The sequence below is a fragment of the Apodemus sylvaticus genome, chromosome 14 (assembly GCF_947179515.1).
Source record: "Apodemus sylvaticus chromosome 14, mApoSyl1.1, whole genome shotgun sequence".
Lineage (NCBI taxonomy): Eukaryota > Metazoa > Chordata > Mammalia > Rodentia > Muridae > Apodemus > Apodemus sylvaticus.
This window is the reverse complement of record NC_067485.1, coordinates 21,031,098-21,044,690: the sequence shown is the minus strand read 5'-3', so window position 1 is coordinate 21,044,690 and position 13,593 is coordinate 21,031,098. Positions and strand designations below refer to the sequence as shown.

The 13,593-nt window shown below is 43.6% G+C and overlaps 1 protein-coding gene across 6 annotated transcripts in view; it reads right to left on the bottom strand.

Moving 5' to 3' along the window:
• The window catches only part of Atxn1 (ataxin 1), a 416,850-nt gene that overhangs the window by 345,061 nt on the left and 58,196 nt on the right, over positions 1-13,593 (bottom strand). Inside the window, exon 1 of one of the 6 annotated variants that reach the window (XM_052157618.1) lies at positions 1,356-1,452. The exons of the other annotated variants lie outside the window; for them this stretch is intronic. The gene's annotated coding sequence lies outside the window, so the exon portion shown is untranslated. Of the gene's footprint in view, positions 1-1,355; positions 1,453-13,593 lie in introns of those variants that run through there. 6 annotated transcript variants of the gene reach the window in all.

The window sequence follows — 13,593 nt, the reverse complement described above, 5'->3', positions numbered from 1 at the left end:
AGTTCAGTTCCCGGGACTCACATGACCATTGACATCACTAAGCCCAGTCTCAGGGGATCCAGTTCCCTCTTTTAGCCACCTTGGGTACCAAACACACGAAGCTAAAACACTCATAACACATAAAATGAAAAATAAAAAAATTTTTAAATTGTACTCTACAGCTAACAGTTTGGATGACTGGTCTCAGTTCACAAATAACTTGGTAACTGCTTAATGAGATAAAATCATAACAAGTGAGTATAGGGAGGATTGATAATGTCAAAAATATAATAATTATAAGACTTTACCCTATTAAAGCGGCAGGCCCTTTCACCATGTGAGGACCCACGAGAAGATGCCATGAACGAATGACCCATATAATGCCCACACAGTCGTTAAATGGATACAAATGCCTAATGATTGGAGTGTTTTCTAGTAACATTACTCACTATGAATGTGCACTATCAATACAAACAGCAGTAAAAGCAACTTCTGTAAAAAACTAAAGGCCTTAACACTGCACTCTATTAGGGACTTGATATGTGGTTCACCATGTTCTCACCAAAACATTAGATGCTCTTGTCTTCCGATTGTCTGTATCTCCATCTTCCCTATGTCTCTATTGTCATATCTGAAGTATGAAAACTGAGGCTTGGGGAGATGAGTAATGGTCCTAAGATCTCAAATTGAAACATCCTAGTTGCACAGGTCAGACAATACGATCACAGACAGAAAGACCTTTGTAGACACGAAGCTATCTACAGACACATCTTTCTCAATTTGCGTAGTATGTGTATGTACACGGAGCAGCCCTGGACCCCTCCCTCAAGAGTGAAGGCTTTGGGTCCTGACATCCTGAGCTCATGTTTGAGCTTTGACCCTCACTAAGGCTGGCTGCAATGTCTCCATCCCTATACACAACACCATGAGAACTGACGACAACTCACTCAAGAGAGCAGCTGTGAGGCAGAGTCTGTGTCTACAGCCCAAAGCACACAGTGTGTGTTGATAAACTTTACAATACCAAACTAACAACACCCCACCCAATTTGGAGTTCAGCAGCCTCTGTCATTTATGTTATGTGACCCAAGCTTTCTGCTTCACTTCCTCCCCAGGAAAAAAGAATAGAAAATGTTGTATGTGAAAGCATTTCTCGGACTAAACAGGGCCGCATGGTAGGTACGGCTGACACATGAATTATCATCAATCTCGCTAAGCCAAAGAAGTTTCCCGAGTTCCATTCTCTGCCGTGTGGCAGCTAAACACAGAGCCTCAGTCCCGGCTGAACCCCCTGCAACAATAGACCAAATGTCTAGTCACTCAGGACTCCATCAAACAGAACACTGTTTCAGTGCATCCTCCTGCACAACACCCACCTCGAGAAGATAATTGATGTTCGCCGTGACCCCAAAGCACTCTGAGACTCTCAAGTACCTTCGGGGAAATATTAAATTATGTTCAGCCCAGTTTATGAAGAAGTGTATTTAATTATACTGAGATTCTTTGAGAATGCATGACTGAGGGAAAAACACAAAGAGGAAGTCACATGCTGTCTAGAAATCTGAAGCTTCGCCTCACTGGCCTCCCCCCAGTCACCTTTGTCAGACTTAAGTGAAAAAAACAGCCAACCCTAGAGCAGGAGTCCAACCCACTACTTACACAACTCAAGAAGTTTGCCCTGCAAAACCTTTAAAGACCACTCTTATGGAGAAGTAATAAAAAACACCAAGCGTATGAAAATGTCAAAGGCTGCAACCTGCATGTAGAAGAAAGCCAGGTGCAGAAAGGTAAACACTGTATGCCTTATCTTGCATATAGAATCTAGATACAGAAAGGAACACTAAAGTGCAGACAACAGACACTCAACCATAAATGAGACATCTATATCATGCCTCCTCTCCCTTCAAGGGTCAGAAAATATCTTGAAAGATTGGAAGGAAAGAATGTAAGGGCCAGAGGTAAGGAGGAACCTGGGGAAAGTAGCGTTCTCTGAACACAAAAGGATCAATATGTTCATTAAGTCACCGAAGCTGTGATTGCCCGCACAAGATCCGTATAACATCAAACCAGTCAGCATTGGCATGACTCACCAGTCCCTACCCTCCTAGCTGAGGAACTAGTGACAGTGGCCAGCTGCTAAGTGGAGGGTAGCCAGCTTTCCTTAGGATCACAGTGTCTGGTGGGTGGACCTTGCTGCGGGGGATGGGTGGTCTCACACTCATGCACACAGGCAACAATAACCTGACCCAATGGGTTATTAAAAGGGGATGCTACGAGACTGCTCAACTGCTTAAAATGCTTGTCAAAGGTCTTGAGTTGGGACCCCCAGAACTCACATGGGAGGAGGAGAGAGCGGCCCAGAGGAGAGAATTGGTTGAGTTCTTGGCTCTACAGACATGATGTGGTGCAGGCACAATTACCGCAGACAACAAGCAAATGTAAAAGAAAAAATAGAATAGGAAGTTGGGGGGTGGGCTCAGGCAGGGTTAGAGGTGTGGCATGAACATGACAGAAACATATCATCGACATGTATGACTTTAAAAAGCAAAACCATGGTATTTTTCAAAAGGGAGATATCCTCCTGGTGAACAACATATGAATCAGAGAGTGGAAGAGAGGGTGTAAGAGAGGAGAACGAGGGCTGATCATGATCAAAGCATGTAATATACATACATAGGAATGTCATGAGATTTATTATTTAGTACAACTCACATAAATTGATAAAGTAGAAACAACATGTAAAGGTTCCAACACACGTCAAGTAAGAATTATCTCTTACGTTGGTAATGCATTTGGAATTTTGAATGAGAAATAACCCAAATGCATCGCTAAGTAACTTCTTACTGATAACTTGAAAGAATTAAAAGCTCCTTCAAGTGGAAAAACAACACTGGGGCTACTAGTTAAACCATACAGATAAAGAATACAATATATAAAAAGTCACGCTATATTAGACCTAAAAGTTTGGCTATTTACCTTTGTTTAAATTATTTCAGAGATGTTAAATTATCTTTATCAGTTTTTTTTTTTTTTTAAAAGAAACATCCCCCCAAGGAGCCCTAGGAGTTCATAGTACAACCTCAGATGTCTGTTCTTACCTTCTGCCTGTTAGGAGATAGGATCTCTTGTTCACTACTCTGTATACCAGGCTAGCCCATCCAACTTCTGGAGATCCAACTCCTACCTGTACCTCCTAACCTACTGTAGGGGTGCTGGGATTGTAGGTGCAGGCTACCACTCTAGCTTTGGGTTCTACGGGGTGTTTTACTTAATGGACCAATTGCCCCAGCCCTCTATATCTTCCATTTAAAAACTGTGAAACAATAGAAATCAGGAAAGGCCAGTGTTAGGGGAAACAGGCATTGTCATCCTGGCAGAGTTCTCTGCTGCTTATAGACCCTGGTATGAGGCTCCTTCCAAGCCTGCTTCTGTGTCCTGAGTGACAGCGCTTCCATTAACAAATCATCAGCTTTTTCAGTTTTGAGACAGTCCTGATTGATAGAATATTTTTCCTCAAATGAAATCTTACCCTAATTATAGTTAGCTCACCTCCTTCCTTCTCAAATGGGTCCTCCGAGACCAATTTTATAACTGACTTTATGTCCCATCAGGGATTTCATGGGTATCTCTCATTTTATTACCTGGCAATCCACTTCCACTCATATTTTTCACTCTTAGTCCCCAAACCACAATGACCGCTCTTCATAGTGAACCCCTACTATCTGCTGAAGTGGCTCATGGGTGACCTGGCTTCATGGACAAACAGGCATGGTCCTAAGGACGTGATAGAACTTTTGGGATCCCAGCTATAAAATGCAATTTCTATGAGATTTATAGTCTTAGTTTCAAAGGGCAGACTTAGAAGTCTTTCCGAAAAAGAATCAATTCATAGGTCACTTATTCGTATATGTGTGTGTGTACATTTTATAAACATTGAGCTATAACTTATCACTCCTCCCCCCCCCCCAGTCTTTTGAGCCAAGTGTTTGGTACGTGCATAAAAGCTCCCCAGTTCTTCCTCCTTGGCTAAAGCATGCGGCAATAGCAAGCCAGAACCCATATCTGCTCCATCAGCATGTCTGCTGCTTCCGGGGATAGGCAGAGCAGAGGAGAAAGGGCACTGACTTCTCAGTCACAGAGCTCTGCCTCCCACAAGACATGTAGGGGCAATTCTAGACTCCCAGGCCCAGTTTGGGAATAAGAAGGTTCTGACACTTCAACTTCCTTAACAACCTTCCTCTCTTCTTTGCCATGTAAATACCAAAGTCTCATACCTAAAATGGTTTCTTGGTTGGGCATAGTTAAACAGACAAGCAAAGCATATTTATTTGCATTATTTTCTCTACTGCCTAGCTGGGCTATTGCTAATTTTTAAGATGCTGTACACATTGACAGCCCTTACTTTCTATATTAGCAGCCTAATGAACCTTGGAAAAGTTCCTCCTCAAGCATCTCACTCTCTACTCCTCAGACTCTATGGCCATGAAAGCCATGGACAACATGAAGAGGTGAGGAATTAGAACTTACGTGTAGGTTGTAGCCTCACCGTGGTTTTGTAACTTTGGTTATCTGTCTCAATTTCCTTTATGCTTACAGATAGTAGGCCAGTACAGAGGGACCCTCATGCCCTACAGGCAAAGAGAGTGGGTATCAAAAGTGTGACAGCAGCAAAAGGATTGAATTTCTGAGATGCAGCAGCTCTGATACGTCAGCATCTAGGTGTCACTGAGACAGTAGTGGCTGTTACTGAGGGAATACACTATGCTCTATTCCATTTAGAACAGGAGAAACCATATTTTACAACTATTTCGGTCCAAACATGTTGAGGGATTTTTAAAAAATTCCCCTTGTAATAATATCAGCATTTGTTGTGTTTAAATATTCTGAGCAATTAAAATATGCTGGAGCAATCCCAGAACGTGGAAGATGGAGTCAGGAGGTTCAGGCGTTCCAGATCAGCCTAGGCGTCGTGAAACCGTGCCTCAATAGGATAAGTCTGAGTGTTCTAAGAATGGGATAATCATCTGTGCCTGGGATGTCACCGAGTGTCAGGGTGTTTGTCTACTTTGCACACGATCCTAGGTCCAATCACTAGTACTGGGGGCAAAGTGTAAATATACTCTCTGAAGGAAGCTAATTCAAAATATATTCAGAATTAAATACTGAACACTTTCCTAGAGTTATTAGTTGAGCAAAAGTGAAATATCATAGAGGAGCCCTCAAGAATGAAGGTTTAAATGGGAATTACCTTCTGACCTATTGATGAGGGGTCTGTTGCCCACAAGGCTCTGGTGGACAGAGAATTCCTTCCTCTGCATAGTAGACCAGTTTGCCTTCTTGTTTCCAAAGAAAACAAAGAAACAAAAACCAAAATGAACAAACAAAAACTAGGGACAGGATTTACATTGTGCTTTTAAAATCCTCCTCTCTCAAATACCCACACTTTGGGGGCATAGCACTTCTAATAGTTTAAGGGGGATCTGGAAAAGTCTGGTTACACATATAGACCCCCGGGCCTCTTCCCTATACCCCAGAACCATTAGGTAAAGAAGAAACACCTCGGTGATAACAGTGTGACCTACAGTTTCTCCAAAGCAGACGGAGATGTACCAACATCCTATTCTACAAAGGCTGCTTGACTGTCTGGAACTTCTCCCATTATAAAAGAGACTGGACTATTGCAAGTCCAAAGCCAGCTTGATTTCAGGCTATCCTGGTCCCTTGAATAGACATTTACTGTCTATTTCTCTGTGCAACTTAATATCCTATGACTATTAGATAGATCCTTTGGGATATATGAACCATGGCTGCAACTAACCCAGAAGGGAGAGGTGGATCATCAGATAGCCTCTGAGGCCTTCTACAGAAATGTCTTGCTTTTCTGTAACCTGCCTGCCAGAAGGTTCTGACAGTGTTTTTGAAAGTTGTCTTGACTTATAATTTTTCTTGTTATTTTACTATAAAAAATTTTATCTTGTTGAGTCATAGAATTGGAGGTAACCTACATCTGTATTCCTTGGCCATGGTCACCCATCTTTGACATCAGAATTAATATCCTCTTATTCCTATGAGGCATGAGCTGTATTTTTAACATTGGTAACAATATCTGTATCAACAGAACTAAGACACCTGTTGGTATGGGTTAAATACATTTCAGTAAGGGTACAAAATTGAGCTCATTTTGCTTTAGATTATAAACAAATCAGGACAATTCCCTGACAAATTAGCATATTGACTTAAAGATGAAAAATTCTAGATAGGAACAAGTAAGACTGTTGTTGCCAACTTCTGATTCCCTCTTGTGCCTCCTCTCACCTGCCGTGTGTGTCTGTGTGTGTGTGTGTGTGTGTGTGGTCTTGCTACGTTATCCAGTGTGTCCTAGATCCTACTGGGTCAGTTTCTAGATGGCTGGAATAACAGGCATACATCACCAATCCATCTCAATCTCTACTTCTCTGAATTTGCTGTTTCTGCTTTCTGCCCTCAAATTTATCGAAGTTCTTTCTCTCCACTAAATCCTATTTCTTGGGGACTATTTTAGACTGTGGTGTTGGGGCTGGGGACACAGGTTAATGATGGAATACTTGCCTGGTATGTATGAGGCCTGAGCTTCAATTCTCAGTATGGCAGAAAAAATAAATAAATACATAAATTAGAATGTAGAGTTGATAATGCTCTAACAGTACTGTTCTCTTCGGCACAAAAATAAAAAAATAAAAAAAGGGAAACAGCTTGCCTCAGTTTTCCTTTTCTAAAGCTCTTCTTTGAGATATATTTATTTGCCCATGGTTTATTTCCTCCCCCACCCCAAACTTCTCATAAAAGGGACAATACTTTCACTAGGCTTAATGCTCAAATGTTTTACATTTAATTTCTAGCTAAATAAACAGCACATCTTCCCTAAAGGATCAAACATGTCTGCCTTCCTAACACTTAACACCTCTCCAAAAGGCAAATATAGATTACACAGCATTAAAGAAGTCTCCTTGCAATGTCTAAATACAAATAAGGTTTCAGTGACCAATGGGAAATAGAGACTGTTTTCGCCAATCTAGTGCCTTACCACTCCTTTTCCCCATTGAAAGAACAGACCCACCCACATACACAAACGGAGGCTCTGCCCCAGGGCACTAACCGAGAGCCTCTCCGAGACTGCTGACTCGCCATTCTGCACACACCTCTCATCAACAATGCTTCTCTGTCACTGGAAGCACCTGGAACCTGTATGTGTCTGTTCCACTCACCCCCTGCCAGAGGCACAGCAAGAGGTGGCAGAGCAAAGAGGGTAGTGGGCAGGAAGAGCTTGGCCACCAGCCCTGGGTCTCGGGGGTTAACTTTTCACCTGCACTGCAAATTAACCATGCTCCCCGCTGCTGTGAGAGCAGCACCTGAAGATCCTTCAAGTCCAAACACATCACTCTATCATCAGCGATGCTGCTGAAGAAGGGCTTCATTGGCATCTGGCCATCATCCATCATGGGAAGAGGCTGATGGGAACTGTCCTGGTGCTGTCTAAGTACCAAATTCTCCAAGCCTCCCACTCTCACCCCCTCTGCCCATCTTCTGATATTTCATTGTTCTCAGCACAGCCTGAACTTGGCATTAGGATTTCCAACAGATAAACCTATCTAGGAAGTGGCTCAGAACATCTAAATAGCTACGGACATCTATCTACTCAGCATTGACGAGTGCTCCCGGTACTTTACATGGCAACTGTGTTTATCTTAGGGATTCCTTGTGCTTTTTGAGTCATAAGAAAACTTAAGTTGAAATACTAAAATTTCAAGGCACATCAGTCTCTTAAAGAATACCAGTTATTTTCAAAGATCCTCGTTAAGGTTAAAGACCTGTCCAGGGCATGCTTCAATGATTACCTGGACAACATGAATTGAACTCAGTGTGTTTCTCTTTTTTGGGTTGGGGTGATGGGGCACAGGGTGGGAGGACGGACCTGGGAGGAAAGTGAGGCAAGTTTAATAAGGGTGCATCATATGAAATTCCCAAATAATTAATAGAAATACTGTGTAGGGAGAGAAAGAAAACATCTGTTCAATAAAGAAACATTCAATTGGGGATCCAGGGAACTCGCGTCCACCCTCACCCATCCAACAAGGGGCCTGTGAGCCGAGGGCTAGTTACTTACTGTGCCTCAGATTTCTCATCAGTAAAATCTGAGCATTCCATGGTATCATAGATCGGCAGTTCTCAGACCTTAAAGAGGTTACTTTGGGTAGTTCTTATTATATTGCATCAACAGATTATCAGTTAATATAGACACTCATGACTTGTCAAAGTACAGAGAGGAAAGTGTGAGTGGTATGCTCAGCCACAAATGGAATGTCTTTATCATAATCCTGCCTACAAGGCTCAGGGGCCCTTGTGGAAAAGCCAGAGGTTAGATTGGACAGAAGTCAGGCAATGCCTTCAGGACATACAAGAGAGCTGCCACAGAGAACTCCCGACAGCTGTGCTTGCCTGTCCAACACCAACACAAGATCGAGCCAATCAACATTTCGTCACAGAGGGGGAGCAGTGTTTGAAGCACCTACCCCTTATTATCGTTACTATGTGTTGGTATGTGTGTCTGCATGTGCCTTGAAGACAAGAGGCTCAGATCCCCTGGAGCTGAGTTATAGATAGTTTTGTGTTCCTGAGGAGGATGATGGGAACTAACCATGGGCCCCCTGAGAGAGAAGTAAACACTCTTGATCACTGAGTCATATCTCTAGACACCAGGATTCAGTTGCCTTTAACAGACGTGGCCCCTGGAAGATCAACCAAGCCCCAACAGATGGCCCAACCATCATAAGTATATTGGGAGCACAGATTAGATGAGGTAGATTATTAAAAAAATAATAATAAATTCAAACCAAAAGATAGAAAGTTGAAAGGGGGTCAGGCCATGGGGAATGGATCTGGGAGGAGTTGGACCAATGTTTTGCAACCTTCCTAATTCTGAGACTTTTTAATACAGTTCCTCCTGTTGCTGTGTCCACCAGCCATTGAATTAGTTTTTTTCTGCTACCTCACAACTATAATTTTGCTATTGTTGTAAATCATAATGAAAATATTTGATATGCAGGGTATCTGATATATGATCCCTGTGAAAGAATCATTTCAGCCCATGCACACTGCAAGGGGTCATGACCCACAGGTTGAGTTAGAAGTTTAAGTGGGAAATGAATCCAATAAAAATACATAGTATACACGTACAAAATTCTCTAAAAAATTACCCTAAATACTATATTTAAGATTGGAACATTTGGGATATCTTAAACATGCTTAATCTCTAAAATTCCAATGTTTAGAGTCATCTGTGTGTCCAAGTCCATAAAATAAATTATGTGAAATACTGCAAGCTTTTTCAACCAGCTAACCCTTCAAATAGACAGAAGCCAAGGTGGGGACGGTGGGTCACACCTATAATTTCAGCATTCTGGAGGTTTAAGCAAGAGAAAATAAAAGGTTCAAGACCAGCCTAGACTACAATGTAAGACCTTGTCTAAAGAGAGAAAGAGAGAGAGAATTAATGAATGAATGAATGAATGAATGAATGAATTTATTTTAAAAAGAGAAAGCAAAGGCAGAAAACTCTCCAGTGTCAGGAACATAAACATTTCATATTCAGAAAAAAATATGAAAAATATTCACTTGTATAACAAATAGCATATCCTGAAATAAACAGTTTTTTCCCAGGGGAGGGGGGTGATTTACTTTTGTTTTCTGTTCCTCCATGTTTGGTGTGACACTAAACAAATCCTACTATGTGACACTGAAGTTCATCTATCTGTGTACGTTGGTCTGTTCAGTTCAAGGACTCAGAAGCTCCACAGCAGAAATGACTATGACTCATTCTTCAACCAAAACCAACAAAAAAACAGAGCCAAAAGAGGCAAGTACACCTTGCCATCAACTGCTACAAAATTCAGGCTAATCTCAGCATCTGTGACCACACCAGGGAGGCTTTACAAATTGAGTAATTTCCCTGTCTCCTTAGCACTCAAAGGAGGACGGTGTGGGGGAGGGGGGTGGGGCGGGATGGAGGACGGTGTGGGGGAGGGGGCGGGGCGGGATGGAGGACCAGCAGAGATAAGCAGGATGCTAGCGAGCTGGGTTTGAAAGAGGAACCAGTACAATTAGCTGAATTCACAGTCAAGTTCCAAGTGGGTTTTGGGCACACAGGGACTGAGCTGCAGTTGGACAAGAGGGGCTGTTGTGCCCTGTCTATTTATTCATGGTTTCACTCCGGACTCACCAGAGCAAACGCTGAACACGGTGGGTCATAGTAAGAGGGTTCAGAGGCACAGTGTGACTCCCAGAGAGACACAGCCATATCACAAGGCATGTGCTTACAGAGCAGATACCCAAAGCTGATAAGAACTGGGCCACTTGTTTTCATTAACAGAAACCCTGACCAACTTCCGTAGACTTCCCCAGAAGGAAATGTCAGCCTCGGATGAGTTTGAGGAAGAATCATTTTGCCCCTTAGAGGGAGTAACTTTCAAACCTCAGTGCCCATAATAGGTTATTCTTTGCACCAAAAAAATTTTAACTTTGAGCATTAAAAAAAAAAGTGCCTTCCCTAGTAAGGAACTCTAGAATATAAAATCTGTAATCTGCTAGGGATAAAATAACAGCTTAAACTAAGCAGAATGGCACCTAAGCTGAATGGAAAAGCTATTCCAAGTGGCAAAATGAACTATTATTAAGCTACAGAGCCTCCGCTCCGCATCTTGCTCCGTTTTTCAATGACATTTTATGAAACGCATGTGGTAGGTTGCTCCTGCTTTTCAAAAGCAGAAAGAAAGAAAGAAAGGGGGTGGGGGAAACCTTTCAAATAATGCAATTATCACACCAAATGCTTCTTGGATTTGCCTCTCCCTCAGTTCCTTCCTGCTAGTGAGACTGGCAATTTTGGAGACTTTCTGAGGTACCCCCGCTCAAGCCCTGGGTGACTGGCAGAAACCTGGCTAGGGGGTGTGTCCCTGGGAATATGCATGCTGCCTGTTCTGCTTCTGTAGACCTTCTGTTTCTGCTTGGGGTTGGGAGCTCTGGACTCCCCCATTCCACCAGCTCCTAACCCTGGTGGACAGTATGCATGCAGGAGAAAGGCTAGGGGAGTCACACTTACCAACTCAAGAACTCTGAGATAGGACAGAATCACAGCCATTTACGGAGCAGCCCAAAGTAGGCTTGCTTCTTTAGTGGTTCCAGTTGCCATGGCCAACCCAAACAATATCCCCTATGGTCCCTCCCCCGCAGCTTCTCAGGCGCCACCTATGGCCCTCCCAAAGCTGGCAGGAGAGCTGAGCACTCGCAGGGATCTACAAGCTGAGCAGAGGAGAGGATGGGAGGGAAGACGCCGAACAGCCCCCCAGCTAGCCAGCGGGCGGGCAGAGGCTAGAGCAGACAGGCTGTGGCTGCAAGAGCTTGCTTCTGGGAGTATGGGAATCTCCTGGCTCGTTTCTAAGTGAACCGGGAAAAGAAACAGATTGAGCCTTCACTTGGGGGGAATGGCATCACCTTTAAACTTTGGTTTCCTACCCTCTGGCAAGCTGCTGCAGATTCGGAATATCCGAATACTGAACAGAGGCAGGACTTTGGGAACATCAGTGTGAAAGCCGTGAGTAATAAGGCCAGAAAGGGTTTGGGTGCTGAAACTTTTCTGTTTAAATAACAAAACAAAAATTAAAAAAAAAACAAAACTCCCATTTGAAGATACTATTTAAAAAACATATATAAAAACCAGGCAAAGAAAGAGAAAAAAAATCAAAGATTAATCTAAAAATAAACTATCAATTTTTTTTATGATGCATTTTGGACAAGCCCAGCAGAGCGGGACTCAGGAATTCCTAAGTAAGTGGTCTGAGATGGGTCAAGGTCCCCTAGGCAAGCCATGACTCCTTTCTAAAGGCTGTTGGTTGGACACAGTGACCCATGTTTAAACTTTCTGACAACTCTAGAACTCTCACTGTAGTCTGTGAACGGTGGTGCTACTCGACGGGAAGCAAAGCGATAGGAAGGAAAGAAAACATTTGGAGACTCGAGACTTCATGCTCACGGTGGCTATACCGGGCTGCAGGGTCAAAGGCGCTGGTTCTCTATTTGTTCAGTGAGAAGATGACCTGAAATACAAGGTCCATCTCCATGGTGGTTTAAAAAAAAAAGTGGCATGACCATGTTAATATACTAATGATAGTAAGATGCAGGAGCAAAATAAAAATGGTTATAATAGTGACCCTTGTGTTAGAGCTCATCGGCTGCCAAACAATAGCAAATCTATAAAGGCGGTGAGAGGAGGGGCAACCAAATGAGTATTCCTTAAATACTAGGCTAAAAATATAAACGCCGGAGTTAATTTCCATTTGCTATAAGTCTGTGTGTGTGTGTGTGTGTGTGTGTGAGAGAGAGAGAGAGAGAGAGAGAGAGAGAGCAAGCGTCTCCCAATAGTGTGATACCCACCAAGAAGGCACGGCTGGCCAGCCATCACGCCTCTCAGGGACCAGCCAGCCTTTCTCTCCCCAACACTAAGATTACAGCACACACATCCACCACACCTGGCTTATGTTCTGGAGAGCATCCTTGGATCCTCGTTCCCATAAATCAAGCACTTTACAGCGTCGCCACCCCAGCCCTGCTGCCTACTCTGTATCTAGGGTCTCCTGAGCACAGTTTCCACTTCTGTGCAGGTCAGAGAGAAAACAGGTGACGCACCATTGGAAAGAGATCTCCCAGCCTTCTCTGCATCCCTCTCCCCTCCCCCACCCCATACAAGCCGGATGTCACTCTATGAAATCAGTCAAGGGCTACAAACCAGCCCTGTAAGCAGCCGTGTATGCTGCTTTCTTGAAGAATTTGTACAGATCAAAACCTCAAGTGTTTACCTGCCATAATTTGAGGTGTTGCATCCTTGAAACACCTTGAAAGCGCACAAACAAGACGCTCCAGGCTGATGAAAGAACGCGCGTCCTTAGGACATGTCTCTTTGCAGCCCTTGACACTTACCAGGAGAAACAGTTCCCACAAATGCATGCCTAGTTCAGTGCTTGCTTGCTACTGTGTCTTTGAAGTCACAGAGCAGTGGATTCCCCACAAGGGGGGGGGGCCGGGGGGGGAGCAAAATGATGGAAACCTGAAACCTGACAGTGAGTCTTCAGAGGATGCTTCAAGAGAAGGGGCCAGCCCAACTGAAGGCTGACACCCAAAGACCCAGCACCCCTGCATCACAGCGAACGGATTTACTTTCTTCTCAGTAACCCTGACCTTCATGTGGAGTCTCCAAGTTGCAAACATGGGCGGTCATTTCCAAACGTTTGTACAAATGGACAAATTTCAGCCGTGCTCACTGCTGAGCAAGTTGTCAGGGTGAGTGCCAGTGGGGGATGCGGAGCGCGGGGGTGGGGAGGCATGGCCTAATGGGACCAGATTGGCTCTCAACCAAACTGACCATCAATCAGTATGCCACACAACTCGCCCAGTCTGTTTCTGTCGTTTTTTTTTGTTGTTGAGTACAGCTCTGGCCCAATGATCCCAAATTTCTTGCCAACTGGAGCATTCTGGGTGGTCATGTGATAGGAATTCAGAAAGCAAGCCAAGATAGGAAGTGAGCTCATA